General features: G+C 35.1%; 1 pseudogene; it reads right to left on the reverse strand.

Annotated features, from left to right (window-relative positions):
* Window positions 1-2,759: 2,759 nt before the first annotated feature.
* Window positions 2,760-9,099, reverse strand: LOC133176547 (uncharacterized; annotated as a pseudogene).
* Between the last annotated feature and the right edge of the window lie 5,935 nt (window positions 9,100-15,034).

The following is a 15,034-nucleotide window of genomic DNA, read 5'->3' on the forward strand; positions in this document are numbered from 1 at the left end:
AAGCACAAAGAAAAAAAATAGAAATTGATTCCTCCAGAAGTATGGACACGATTTTAATTTTTTCTATGAAATGGTTACGCTTCAGTCAATATTTGAATTTATTTATCAATTAAGACACTTATAGGACTCATTTTTTATTTAATAACTTTGCATCAAATAGATAAAAAAAAGTTTTGAAAAATGAATTATTAATTTTCTGTGGTTGTGTGTTAGCAATTTGTCTAGTGTATATCAATATTTGTAATACATGATCAGTAACAGAGAACAACTGAAGTCATTCAAAACATTCGGAGATGTAACGTTATTTTATAGTCTTAACACTAAGGATTATTACAGTAACAATTACTTTGTGATTGTTGTATAGCCATAATGCCTTTGCAGGAATTACAGAATGCTACATAGATATATTACGATGGCTAGTAGGTTTTAACGGTTACCACAATTTGTCACTTTTATGGTCAAATAAACCTAGTGTAGTATATTATCTCTGATTGTGAAGGACGAATGTCATTTTGGAGAATAGAATGCTACCAATAATTAATAGCACACTTTTTTCAAGTTTTCTTTATTTTTATCTTTATTTTATATTTTTATTTTATTTTTATTGCTTTTTAAAGGATCTGTCTGCGCATAAGGGCATTGATTGAATCCATTCACTCACTATATGTTTTTTTTTATAAACGATAATTTAATTCTTTCACTTCAACCATTTTTCCTCCATGTAATTATCTAAAAAATATTACTCTTGGGATGCTCAGACTGAAGTGTATGACAGAAATCGTTTCAAAGTTATTGGGGAAAAAAAAAGTTTTCCACTTTGGACCTGAAGTGGAGTTTATTATTCTATTTCAATACCTTAATACTACTTCACATAGCAAAGAAATCGAATTTAGGTACATTGTAATGTCATTTATGTCCAATGGTTCTAGAGATCTCTATATAACCCTTCCTTCCTTAATTTAGGTGTTTAAGATACATTACACCAGGATATATCTAATGTGGAATATCTAATGCCTCTCCCGTGAAACTTTTGTTAATGGAGTTATCACTTCTTGGTAGTGACTCAGTAGTACTCATTGATGTTTTTTGATGTTAATAATTCAGAAGTTTTGCTTATTCCCTCAATGCACTTTCAGATTAGCTTTTGAATCAACAATCATGTTTCATCCTTACCATATGAATGTATCTTTTATTTTGGACCAATAAACTTACCCAAATCCAATTTTTACTCTGTTGGGTGTTTTGTTGTATCCTTACCAGAAACTTTTGAATATATTCATTTTTTTCTGAAACTCCTAATTCTACTGTGAATTCCCTGGTGTTATAAGTGATATTCTGTGTACTTGTCTAAAATTTGATATAACTCATACTCATGAAAGTTTTCAATCAACTAGCATTTATGAAAGTTACGACCTTCCAGTTTATAAGTCAAATCTAGTGATGGTATTTGATTCAATGCTTTTATTTACATAGAACATCAATTTTTGCAAGTTATGATCATTTTATATAAACATATAACAAAATTTATAAACATATTCCTTTTATAAGATCCTTCTAATTATAGAACGAGGCAACAAAATATGTATTTAAATTTATACATTGTATATATTATTATATCAATGAATGTTTATACTCAACCACTTTATTTCTTTAACTGTGAATTTTGCATGTGTGTTGCGATGTTAAAATGGTTTAATGTACCAACACTGTAATAGCTAACAAACTATTTTTTTTTCTAGAAAAAATGACATATATCTATACAGAATTATTATAGTTTAAGAAATTTCCTGGAATTTCATTCTGAATTGGAACTCAGTAATTTATATTGTGAGGTAAACGTTTAAGGGCTGCTTAAGATGAGTCGTAGAAACACTTTGAACAAACATATTGAGATTTCATCTCAAAGGGCCCATCTGTTTGTAAATATAAAGGACATGAGGGATAATGGGATATGACTTCTTACCTATAGAAATGTGGCTCATGATTACTACAAACAATTTTCCAAAAGCACCATGTAGGTGAAATATGAGCCAGACTGAGATTGCGGAGAGAACCATTCTCCACGATTTCTAAAACGAGACAAGCTACTGACAAACAAATTGATGAAACAAGAATATCAACAGTGTCGTTCAAAGTCATCATTTCACAAGTTCTATGTCTATACAATGACCTTGTAAGCAAATACCATCTATCATTAAGTTGAATGCTGACTGATGTTTTTCTTAATAATTGTCAGGCCATTATTTAAACACTGAATTGTCTACGTTTTTTTTTTCGTTTGTCCGATCATGAGAATTAGCACACTGCGATGAGGTCGGTTGACAGGACATGCTTACTCTTCAATGGCATATGATCCCACCTCTGGTGTTCTTAGAGGTCCTCTGCTCTGCTCCCGATTTGAATTGTTTCAATGCACTTTTGAGCTTAATTACTGTTCGTTATAAGTCGAACTGGTCCGAGGACAGAAATTAAGTGCTCAAGGGATATATTTTAAAAACGGACCTGCTTTGAACTTGACATTGATATCTGTTTCAAAGTTACTGAGATCAAGAAATACCTGTATAATTATAATGCGTGAAGATAAATATATCAAGGTGATTTTAACAAATGTTACATTAAGCCGCTCTTTTTGATTCAAAATGAATTAATAAATAAGCAAAATATGTCATATCTACGCTATGCTCAATTTTTTCATCTATCTTCCGCTTTATGATACAGATATCTTAAAAGAAACACATGAATTTGACTCATTATGTAACTTAATGATGACCAACAAATAACTGGAAATTTTTGTATAAAGTATAGGTATTGTGCGCTGACGCCCAAGAGTCGTTATGTCCACCAAAGAAGGTCGAGAAGAAAATGCCATCAATTTTGACGTCGTCATATTTCCGTAAAACAACATCTTTAATTGCAATGACAGGACTTGACGCATGGTTCCTAAAAACCTTGATCCATCCATCTGCATTTCCGTGACCACTACTACGGACTGTATTAAGGTGGATTTGTTGCTTCAAGTTTATCCACTGACCCTGATGGAAGACAAAATTTGGAGAGCGAATAGACACCCCATAATTGTCATTTGTTACAATACGTGCATTTTGGTGTTTTGCCCATGCAGCAAAATTTGGTTGAGCTCCTTTGGGGAATTTCACATGAATCGGGTGGAGACGCAGTGATCTGAATCCCGTTCTCCGGAGCATTGGGTGCTGTAACCATAAGTACCGGGAAGTTTCCCGCCCTTCACCCATGAAAAAGAACTTGGTATACATCATGGCTGAGAGTGACATCATTGGCACCATTCGGGAAACCAGATGGAGTGACAAAGAATTGTGCCCCTCTCGCTCTGCCATACGTATGTGAGTGACTTCCTTTTGCGTAATTTGCCTATCAATAGATGTATATACCATGTGAGATTCAAGCCTGACATAGTTCTAAACAAGCTTTTACAAAACAAGAAGCCCAAGGGTCATAACGATCACATGAGTCATATTGAGACTTTAGTTCTTGACAAGATTTTTAAAATGTACTATCCCTTTATCCCATGTAAAACTGTGATCCTTATTGTGGTGCCACCATACCCCCTTGGGACATTATTTAAACAAACTCAATAGTGCAATTCATTCAGCACTTCTTGAGGACCATTGCTTATTAATATGACAAATGAGGGCTCTTCTGTTCTTGAGAACATTACATAAAAATATTCCCTCTACAGTCATTTTCTAAACTTTGATCCCTACTGTTAGCTCCTCACTACTTCTGTTGTTGAAAAGAACATTTTAAAATATTTTTTTCCTATGAATTCTTGAAAAACTGTTTCCCATATCTTGGTTACCCTCAACACCGGGGGGGGGGGGGGAGGGGGAATAGGATTTGAAAAAAAACTTGCCACTACACCTCCATGTGATGCTTGCATATTTATATTGCTGATCAAGGCCCTTAAGAATAAAAAATTCTGTGGAATCATTTAAATTCGTGGGGGTCAATGTTCGTGGGCAAGCAAAATTTTATTGGTTCGTGGGGATGTAATTTCGTGGGTAGCTCGTTTATTTGGTAGATTAAATTAATCAGTACGTTGACAAAAAAATTGTTCGTGGGGATGTTAATTCGTGGGTAAGGGTGACCCACGAAATCCACGAACATTGATCCCCCACGAACAATGATGATTCCACAGTATTCTTTAAATGACATAACAACACTCTATCTATTTCTTAATTATCTCCCCTTGAAATAGTGTGTGGCTCCTCATTTGAACAAATTTGGATCCCCGTCATACTAGAAAACTTTATGACAAGGTTTGGTTGAAATTGATCCAGACGTTCTAGAGAAGATGAAAATGTTTTCGGTTGACACAGCTCACAAGAGAGACGACGACGAATGTCGAATACCATTCGATCAGATTAGCTCGCTCAGGTACATGTATGCTAAAATTAACAACCTCAAACAGTAAACTGGCATGAATTTAGTCATTGACTTCAAAACGTTTCGTTTAGTGTCACATCGGCTTTAAGTATATGTCAAATCAGACATCTACAAATATTATCTTAAATAGTACGTACTGGTAGTGTACGGTTCTACTTGAGTTCTTAATTGACATTAAAAACTTTTTTTTCATTATCAAAAAGGGCTACAAGCAATCAAACGTAACTTAGTTCTTTACCACTAAAAATCTATTCCTAGTAGTTTGTAACTGGAGATTAATGAATTTGAAGTCTTACTCATATTTCTAAGTATTTTAAACAGAAACACTATACATTTACTCTAAATAGCACTGCTTATAAATTATGTATAATCATGAGAGAACCCTTGATTTTTTTTTTCAGAGGAACATGGTCTCCATTTCGGTGATCTAAACAATAAACTGCTTTTCTTTGTTTAAATGGGGATGAAAGGATTCATATTACAGACAAAAAATTCTGATCCCAGCGTAAGCATTCATCATCTGATAACTTACATTTGTGTAAATTAGTTGATGTTTTAAGAAATCTTAAATACAAAAGCTTAAAAATGGAACAAGTTTAGAAGTTGATTGAGTTTATTAATTCATCAACAACATTTGGTATTCAAAAGATATATAATATATGATATAATTTTTATAAGAAAATATTTAATGGTTGTAAATATGTTTTGTTGTTTTGTTTGTTTGTTGTTTAACGTCCCTCTCGGGAATTTTTTACTCATATGGAGACACCACCACTTACCGGTGGAGAGCTGCAAATTTTGACCTATACTCGGCACTCAGGGCCAATGAGCAGTGAGGAAATTTTTTGTGTGTCAGCACCTACTGCGACACGGGACCTCGGTTTATACGGTCTCATCCGAAGGACCGATCTCCACGTCCCGCAGTGGATTCGAACCCGCGACGTAAGAATCAACACCTTACACAGCGACTCTAGAGCAAACGCTCTAACCACTGCGCCACACGAGCGACTGTAAATATGTGATAACAACGTACACCCACAAAATACTTACCACTTATTATAAATAAACATGTAGGTTGAAGCAAGAGAAAAGTCAGCAGCCACTGCCTAAAATATAGTCATCATTATATTCAAAATATTGAAAATATCGAAATGTTCAAATATAAATATATTTTGTAAAAACTAGAATTTGAACTAATCTTCGTCAATACTGTCTCTTGCTGGTTTAAAAATATTGTTGTTAATTACGTAATTTATAACATGATATTTCCCTATATTTCTTCCTCAATAGGTAAAAACTCGTGTTAGATTACAGATAAGTGTTCATTTTACTCTAAAAGTTTTCAAACAAAATATTTTCCCATTTGTAAAATTAAAAGGCAATAAAATATGTTCAAACAAAATTATCTTTCAAAATTCATTATACGAGACTTAATGTTTCCCCCGGAGAGTAGGAATCCCAGATGTATATTATGGGTAATCAATTATCCCCTCCTGATACAGCGAAAGGAACATTCATATAAATCTTTACATATCAATTTTTAATTCGTGGGAAACACTATACTAAAATGACAATAAATTTTACAATACCTGATTGCTAGCGCAGCATTTAAGTTAGTTAATATCTTATGTTAAATAAACCCTTTTCGAGTGCCTAGCTGACGGTAAAAGCACTCTCATGTTTAATAAAAAAAAAAGGACAAGATAGGCTAAGACCCCTTTTTGGTCCCTGGTTTGGGGTGTCTTTTAGGATGATGCAACAGTTTATCAATAAAAACATGTTGTCACCCCTGCCACAAAATGAGTATTGGTTCTAAGTTATGGGATACACAGAGGTCACAGGAAAGTCGGTAAATATGTCAAAATCCGAATTGTTTCATTTTTATGCAAATTTTCATTAAATTTACAGCATTTTTTGTTTTAGAAAACCTAGAGAACAAGCTTGCCTATCTACTAAATTTATATGTTTCATACATTAGTATCATATGCATCTTATGCATAAAAATCTCAGAAAGGCAAGCTTGTGCTCTATGTTTCCCGAAGTGAAAAATATCTAAAATTTGACGAAATTTCGCCAGAACTGAGGAAATTTGGGAAAATGTCCAACTTCTGCACACTCTTGTGGCCTCCATGTTAGCTTTGAATCAAAATTAGTGCTGGTTTTAAAACAAGCATTATATATATATATATATATATATATATATATATATATATATATATATATATATATATATATATATATATATATATATATATATATAAAGCACTAAAAACCAACAACACTGCATATCCTTAGTGTCGGATCTACTAAGTAGATACAAGGTCACGGATGGAAATTTATATAAAGCACTAAAAATGACCAACGACACGAACAATAATAATTGTCAAATTTTCGGGACGACCTGTCCCTTCCTCAGGACAAAGAAAAAAGTTAAGAAGTCATAAAAACAAAGGAAATAGAGAAGCAAAAACAACTAGCACTACTACTAAACTACCAAACACTAAATATTTACAATGTTACATGTTTAATTTGGAGTTTATAAACAGTTGAGAACAAAGAAATCCGGAGCGCTATGAATTGCGTCCGGTCTATCGGGTGTACTCTGGTGAAGTGTGATTTACATAATTCAACGAATTAATTATCGCCAATTAATTACGACCAACAGTAAATCGTACATTGTCTTATTCTCTCAAAATAGCGTAACTCTACATGATAAAAAGACATTAAAGAAAGATAATATGGAAGGACAATTTTGAAATATGAATTTGGATATATTATAAACTTGGAAATCGGAAAAAGGAAATAAACAAAAATGTAAGCTGTAAATAGTTGGGTAGGTTGTTCCAGGATTGCTAAAACGAATTAACGGTAAAGTTTACACTACATAGAGAGAATTAACCTGTTTGTTACAATCCGGGATTGGGTCTAGTTCACGTTCATCCTGGTGAAGTCATCAAGTTTGTTAATACCATTAGGGCGGAATGACTTCAGCCTGTGCATCCAGAACTTTTCCTTGCCTTTTCTCTGCGCGTCTGTCCATCTTGGATTATGGTCAATATCCACTACTGTCATGTCCTCCAATTTGTGACCTTCTAGGTTGAAATGTTCCCAAACGGGTTCATTGAGTTTTTTGGTCCTAATGGTAGAACGGTGATTATTGACTCTCCTGCGGAGATCTCCTGTTTCACCAACATACTGTTTGGAGCAAACTTTGCAACTGATGAGATAAATGCAGTTGTCTGTTTGACAGGACAAATTCCCTAGCATTTTGTAGCTGCGGCCTGTAACGGGGCTGTTAAAACTGTCTGTGTCAGAGCTGTACTTACAGAGAAGACATCTTCTGTCAGAGCAAGTTTTAAAGCCCCCGTTAGGTAATGGATTGTCCAATCTGGTTCTTACTACCATGTCCTTTAGGTTCCTCGGGCGTCTGTATGCAGCCAATGAGGGCTCCTTAAAGACCTCTGCCATTCGTTTATTTGAGTGGAGAATTGGCAGATTCTTTTGAAGGATACCGCTGAGGTTCTTAAGGACGGGATGGTATGTGGTTACCAGAGGGACCCTGCCGTATTGTCTTTTTCCTTGTAGCGTAATAGGTTTTGCATGTCATGTCCCGCCATCTCATCAATAGCAGTTTGTACGGTGCGGGCATTGTAGCCTCTCTTGCATAAGTGGGACTTACGGACACCGCTTTGTTCTTGATATAAGGCAGGGGATGAACAGATGCGCCGAATTCTGGTGGCTAGACCCTTAGGCACACCCTTAAATGTGTGTGGGGGATGACAGCTAGTTGGCATAAGATACAGATGGGAATCTGTGGGTTTCGTGTGGAGACTGAACTCGATTTCACCATCAGTCAGGGTAGATGTAGTATCTAGGAATATGTTTTTCGAATTAGATACGTCTACTGTAAATTTGATAGACTGGTGAAAGATGTTGGCAAAAGAAATGAATGCCTCGAGGCTCTCGCGACATTCCACCCACTTCATCTCTATATCGTCAATGAAACCAGCTAAGGGGTCTAAATGGTGCTTGAAGTAGCAAGTTGCGTTCCAGTCTGCCCATGAAAATATTTGCATAAGATGGTGCCATTTCCGTACCCATAGCAGTGCCATTAACCTGAGGGTAATGTTCTCCATTAAACATGAAGTTGTTATACTTGAGAACATGTTCAAGGAGCTTGGCAAGGGACTCGGTAGAAGGAATTTGTATGGATCTACTATCCCAGACCTCTCTACAGGCTTCGATACCCTCATCGTGCGGAATATTGGAGTAAAAAGATGTGACGTCCATAGTCACGAGAAGGGTATGATCTGGAAGGCCAGTAGAGGGCGTCTTGTTAATGTAGTCCGTGGTGTCCTTGAGATAGGATGGCAAATTCTCTACGTGTGGACGGAGATGTAAATCGATGTATTCAGAAATTTTCTCCGTTGGGTGTCCAATAGCACTAACTATAGGGCGACCTGGCATACCTTCTTTGTGTATCTTAGGAAGCAGATAAAATTGTCCTGGTCTACAGTCTATAGGATTGAGTGTCTCATAGACGTTGATACCAATCTCGTTTTTCTCAAACATTTCGTCAAGAGTTTTGGTGATGGCGGTGGAGAATTCTTTAGTAGGGTCAGAGTCCAGTTTCTTATAGAAACGTTCGTCTGAGAGTTGTCTATGGGCCTCCGCCATGTACGTCTCTTTATCAAGTACTACTACTGTAGAGCCGTTGTCTGCTTTCTTGATTACAATGTCATCCCGATTCTTTAATGATTGTAAGGCGGATCTCTCTTCCTTACTTAAATTGTCGGGAGCTCCGACAATTGGCGGGAAGCACCATTTAGGCCCCTTAGCTGGTTGCGTTTCATTGACGATATAGAGATGAAGTGGGTGGAATGTCGCGAGAGCCTCGAGGCATTCATTTCGTTTGCCAACATCTTTCACCAGTCTATCAAATTTACAGTAGACGTATTTAATTCGAAAAACATATTCCTAGATACTACATCTACCCTGACTGATGGTGAAATCGAGTTCAGTCTCCACACGAAACCCACAGATTCCCATCTGTATCTTATGCCAACTAGCTGTCATCCCCCACACACATTTAAGGGTGTGCCTAAGGGTCTAGCCACCAGAATTCGGCGCATCTGTTCATCCCCTGCCTTATATCAAGAACAAAGCGGTGTCCGTAAGTCCCACTTATGCAAGAGAGGCTACAATGCCCGCACCGTACAAACTGCTATTGATGAGATGGCGGGACATGACATGCAAAACCTATTACGCTACAAGGAAAAAGACAATACGGCAGGGTCCCTCTGGTAACCACATACCATCCCGTCCTTAAGAACCTCAGCGGTATCCTTCAAAAGAATCTGCCAATTCTCCACTCAAATAAACGAATGGCAGAGGTCTTTAAGGAGCCCCCATTGGCTGCATACAGACGCCCGAGGAACTTAAGGACATGGCAGTAAGAACCAGATTGGACAATCCATTACCTAACGGGGGCTTTAAAACTTGCTCTGATAGAAGATGTCTTCTCTGTAAGTACAGCTCTGACACAGACAGTTTTAACAGCCCCGTTACAGGCCGCAGCTACAAAATACTAGGGAATTTGTCCTGTCAAACAGACAACTGCATTTATCTCATCAGTTGCAAAGTTTGCTCCAAACAGTATGTTGGTGAAACAGGAGATCTCCGCAGGAGAGTCAATAATCACCGTTCTACCATTAGGACCAAAAAACTCAATGAACCCGTTTGGGAACATTTCAACCTAGAAGGTCACAAATTGGAGGACATGACAGTAGTGGTTATTGACCATAATCCAAGATGGACAGACGCGCAGAGAAAAGGCAAGGAAAAGTTCTGGATGCACAGGTTGAAGTCATTCCGCCCTAATGGTATTAACAAACTTGATGACTTCACCAGGATGAACGTGAACTAGACCCAATCCCGGATTGTAACAAACAAGTTAATTCTCTCTATGTAGTGTAAACTTTACCGTTAATTCGTTTTAGCAATCCTGGAACAACCTACCCAACTATTTACAGCTAACATTTTTGTTTATTTCCTTTTTCCGATTTCCAAATTTATAATATATCCAAATTCATATTTCAAAATTGTCCTTCCATATTATCTTTCTTTAATGTCTTTTTATCATGTAAAGTTACGCTATTTTGAGAGAATAAGACAATGTACGATTTACTGTTGGTCGTAATTAATTAGCGATAATTAATTCGTTCAACTATGTAAATCACACCTCACCAGAGTACACCCGATAGACCGGACGCAATTCATAGCGCTCCGGATTTCTTTGTTCTCAACTGTTTATAAACTCCAAATTAAACATGTAACATTGTAAATATTTAGTGTTTGGTAGTTCAGTAGTAGTGCTAGTTGTTTTTGCTTCTCTATTTCCTTTGTTTTTATGACTTCTTAACTTTTTTCTTTGTCTTGAGGAAGGGACAGGTCGTCCCGAAAATTTGACAATTATTATTGTTCGTGTCGTTGGTCATTTTTAGTGCTTTATATATACATATATATATATATATATATATATATATATATATATATATATATATATATATATATATATATACAGAAAGACAAACGAACAGACAGACAGAGTTTGTTACACTTAAATATATTGAAGCATTTACCAACATCGCATTTATAGCGAGCGCTGCTCGCGAAGCGAGCTCAATAGACCAACGTGTAAGAACAGAAAAAATTTTGAATGAAATCTCTACATACGTCAGGCAATTTTTTTTGGACACAATCCCAGAATTCCCTTGTTACCATTACAAAACATACCAAAGTCCAAAGAAAAGTGTTCCTTACCAAGAGATACGTTTACTTTTATTTCTTTGCAGAGAGCTTACATGTAAAAGGAACAAAAAAAAAAAAAAAACAAAAAAAAAAAAAAAAAAAAAAAAAAAACAATAGCATCTACTCTACAACGTATTTCATTTAATTTTGCACTCGTTCAACCACACGTTCGCTGTCTCCGTAAATTCCGACGTCATGTCACGTCACAGTCTAGACAATGTCTCATGCGGTTTCAAGTTTGAAGAGGGGGATCAACGTTATAAGTGTAAGCTGTGTATATAGGTTTTTGATGGTACAACTGCGTTTGCCCCAACGGTCACACCGTAAAAATATTAATTTGATTTTGGAGGCAGGAGAGGGGGTGGTAAATGCACGAAATAAACACACAAAATAAACAGAAAAGGGATTTTCTACAGTTTGAAGTACTTCCAAACTTGACTGATTTTGGGAAGAAGGGGGGATAGTAAATGTATTACATCACTAGTATGTAAATAACACATACAATGCTATGGGTTCCATTCATCTATTCTCATCAACCCTCCCCCTGGAATTTTCAACTAACAGTTTCAATTTCTTAAGGTTCATAAATAAAAGTCATGCATTACATAACAAATCCTTACATAAAAAAATATGGAAACACTAAGAAGACCAGTTACTTATAAAGGGAACTCCATATTTTTTTCAGTGTAAGCTAATACATGTGGATGTTTTTTTTTTAGTTTGGCAACCCTTATGATGCTAAAATTATATACCTTCATTCCAAAAATTCTAGAGTCATGAAATTCTTCTTAATTTCAATCTTTGAAAAGCTTTTTAAAAAAAAAAATTCTGTGGCATTTTAATTCAGTGGTCAACAATATACATTGTTATATTTTCATGTTAAATAGTCAAATTTGATTAGTTTACAACATTTGTTAAAAAGTACTGTTACCCTACCAGGTGCGTAAACCGCGCCCTCCGGGTAACATTACATAGCAACGGTTGACAATGCATGACGACGGGTAAAAGTATTAAAAAAAATGTTAACTGCGCAGAATATCTGCGCGTACGGTTCACTGTGGGTTTTCTTTAAATGCATTCTAAATACATTCAGTACAGTATAACAAAAAAAAATACATGTTTATTTAGGGTAACATGTGAAATTGTTATCCCTTGTTAACCACGCGGGTATGTTAAGGCTACACCCAGAGATATCCTACTTGCCTTCACAATATGACGTCATAGTAAGCTGTAAGACGTGAACTATAGAAAGAATGATTTCTTAATATCTTTCTTTAAAGTTTAATTTCAGGTCCAAGAAAAGAATGGAATCATTCAAAACATAACATAAACTAAATCTTGTCGGTTTTGGGTGGTATAAATAGCTAATTATTTAGCACGGGGGTTAAATACCAAACCCATGACGTCATAAATATTGATCAAATATTTGCCGAATGAAATGAGAATTCATGTAAACAAATATATGAAATGGGAGTTTTGAGGCATATACCATGAATGTTATGTGTGATTCATAAGGAATTAAAGATTAAGGATCAGGTACGCTGACACATTCTTATCATGTTTTCTTATAATGAATATAGTCAGTGCTTTGAAATCCCGATCAGCCGTTCCTCTGTCGTTCTATAACAACAAAGATGTAAAAGTTCAACACCGCATACTTTCAAATATAATTTTTGTTTGTATCGAAAGCTTGTATTCTATAGTACTTGGAAAGTGCTGCTAGAATCGTGTGGTTAACATGAATTGATAAAAATTCCTTAATCGTATGTATAAAATGTAAAAATTTTGGTAAGGTTTCTTGCGAAACTTTGGAATATTTTTTTCTGTGTCAGGAGAGTAGGATTCTAGCAGCACTTTTCATCGCCCAGTGATGTTTTTACATAATTATTTTCACTAAAAGAAATGAATTATCTCCGGGGTAGTGTGGAACTTTTCACTTTTTCATTAAGGCAATTTTTCTATTTATAGACGTCACGTGATGACGTCGTAGTGGAGTGCTTCTTTTAGCCTAAGACTCAATGACGTCTACACAATGGATAATAATAGTAAATGTTTTATCTATGGTTTTTCCGATTTATCAATGTTACATTTTACGAAAAAAAGTCTAAATTCGCCGAAATATGATCTGGGTACTGCCTTAACATAACTGCGCATTGCTGACCTCGATCAGCAGAGGTTTTCACGGGATAACAATTTCCCATTTTACCCTAAAAAAAGTAATATTTTTATAAAGTGTACTACTATTTATGCCTGTTCAAATTCTTAATAAGATTCTATTAGAATAGTAATTGCTTTAGTCTGAAATGTATAAATGTCCTTGTTATTTCTTCCCAAAATACATTTTTTATAACAAGTTATAACTGTATTTTTAAGCATACAAGTATTGTATTATGTACAGTTTAATAGTATTTTACATCAACTCGTAAGTTGAACATATTAGCCTAAACATTTTCTGTTTGAAATCATCCAAAAATCTAATAAAATTCTTAAAACTTACATAGTGTTCCTATAGAAGTCTTGTGATCACCAAACAAAGTTTTGTCTATTTATGTAATATCTACGTATAATATAAATACGTAGTTCACATGACAGTTCTTATATCAGAGATGGAGACAGCTGGTAGAATTGATGACAACTCCATTTTAGGTAGAAACAAATTCTCTCTCTCTCTCTCTCTCTCTCTCTCTCTCTCTCTCTCGTCGATCGATCGATCAACATTCTTTCCATCAATAAATTTTCTTTTTAAACTGATGTAGAATTTCAAAATTTATCCTCACCACTCAGTAATAGATCATATAAAATGTTTACTTCAGAATCTGCAATATCAATTGCTCTCTGGTATCAATTTAATTACGTTTATTTTTAAGAGAAAAAAAATCTTTGGAATGTCAATATCCTATAATGCATTCTACGCCTGTATAATACAAATTTTAATATAAAATGCGATATATAAGATATATAAGATAAATTAAATTGGTTATATCTAATATACAAAAACAGTAAGATACAGTCAGCATTGCATCTACAATATTTCCATATATATATATATATATATATATATATATATATATATATATATATATATATATATATATATATATATATATACGAGGGGCGTTCAAAAAATACGCGGACTAGTTGCAGAGAAAAAATATTTAGCGACAAAAACACACAAAAAGTCACACGTATTATAATACAATCTTTACTTTAGTGGTCAACAAAATTTCATGTCAATATATTGTAAATAAATATCAATTTTGAGTGATTACTTCAGACCTATCAAGAAATCACGGCGCAGTTAAAGTGAAATCTGCGACGTCACGACATCATATAAAATATGCGATTTCATTTTCTCAAATAGTATTCTCTTTTTTGTTTGATACACAATTCGTGTCACTCTATCCACTTATAATAGACATCAATATATCATTCCTAAACCAGCTTGGCAACTATAAAACTAGAGAATTGTTTTAAATCTTGTTTGTTCTTAAACCCCAAAACTGCATCTACTTCTGAAATATTCTGTGACGTCGGTCGCCGTTAAAACGGTAACAGTCCAGATCACGATTTTGTCGATGATCTTCTTCCGAACCCCCCCCCCCCCCCGAACGTTTTTAATAACGCCATATCGTCTGAAATTTTCTTGTGCTATTTGTAGACAGATGTCTGGCTTATCGCTGATTTATTACATGTTTAATCAAGTATATTTTGGGTCTCTGTTTGCGTTTTCCATATTCTACACATGATTTGACAAACGTGCGCTGCTCCGTCGAATCACTCGACGTCATTTTTGCAGTTGTTT

The sequence above is a fragment of the Saccostrea echinata genome, unplaced genomic scaffold, assembly GCF_033153115.1.
Source record: "Saccostrea echinata isolate AGI-Se365-2 ecotype Australia unplaced genomic scaffold, CSIRO_AGI_Sech_v1 ptg000076l, whole genome shotgun sequence".
Classification (NCBI taxonomy): Eukaryota; Metazoa; Mollusca; class Bivalvia; order Ostreida; family Ostreidae; genus Saccostrea; species Saccostrea echinata.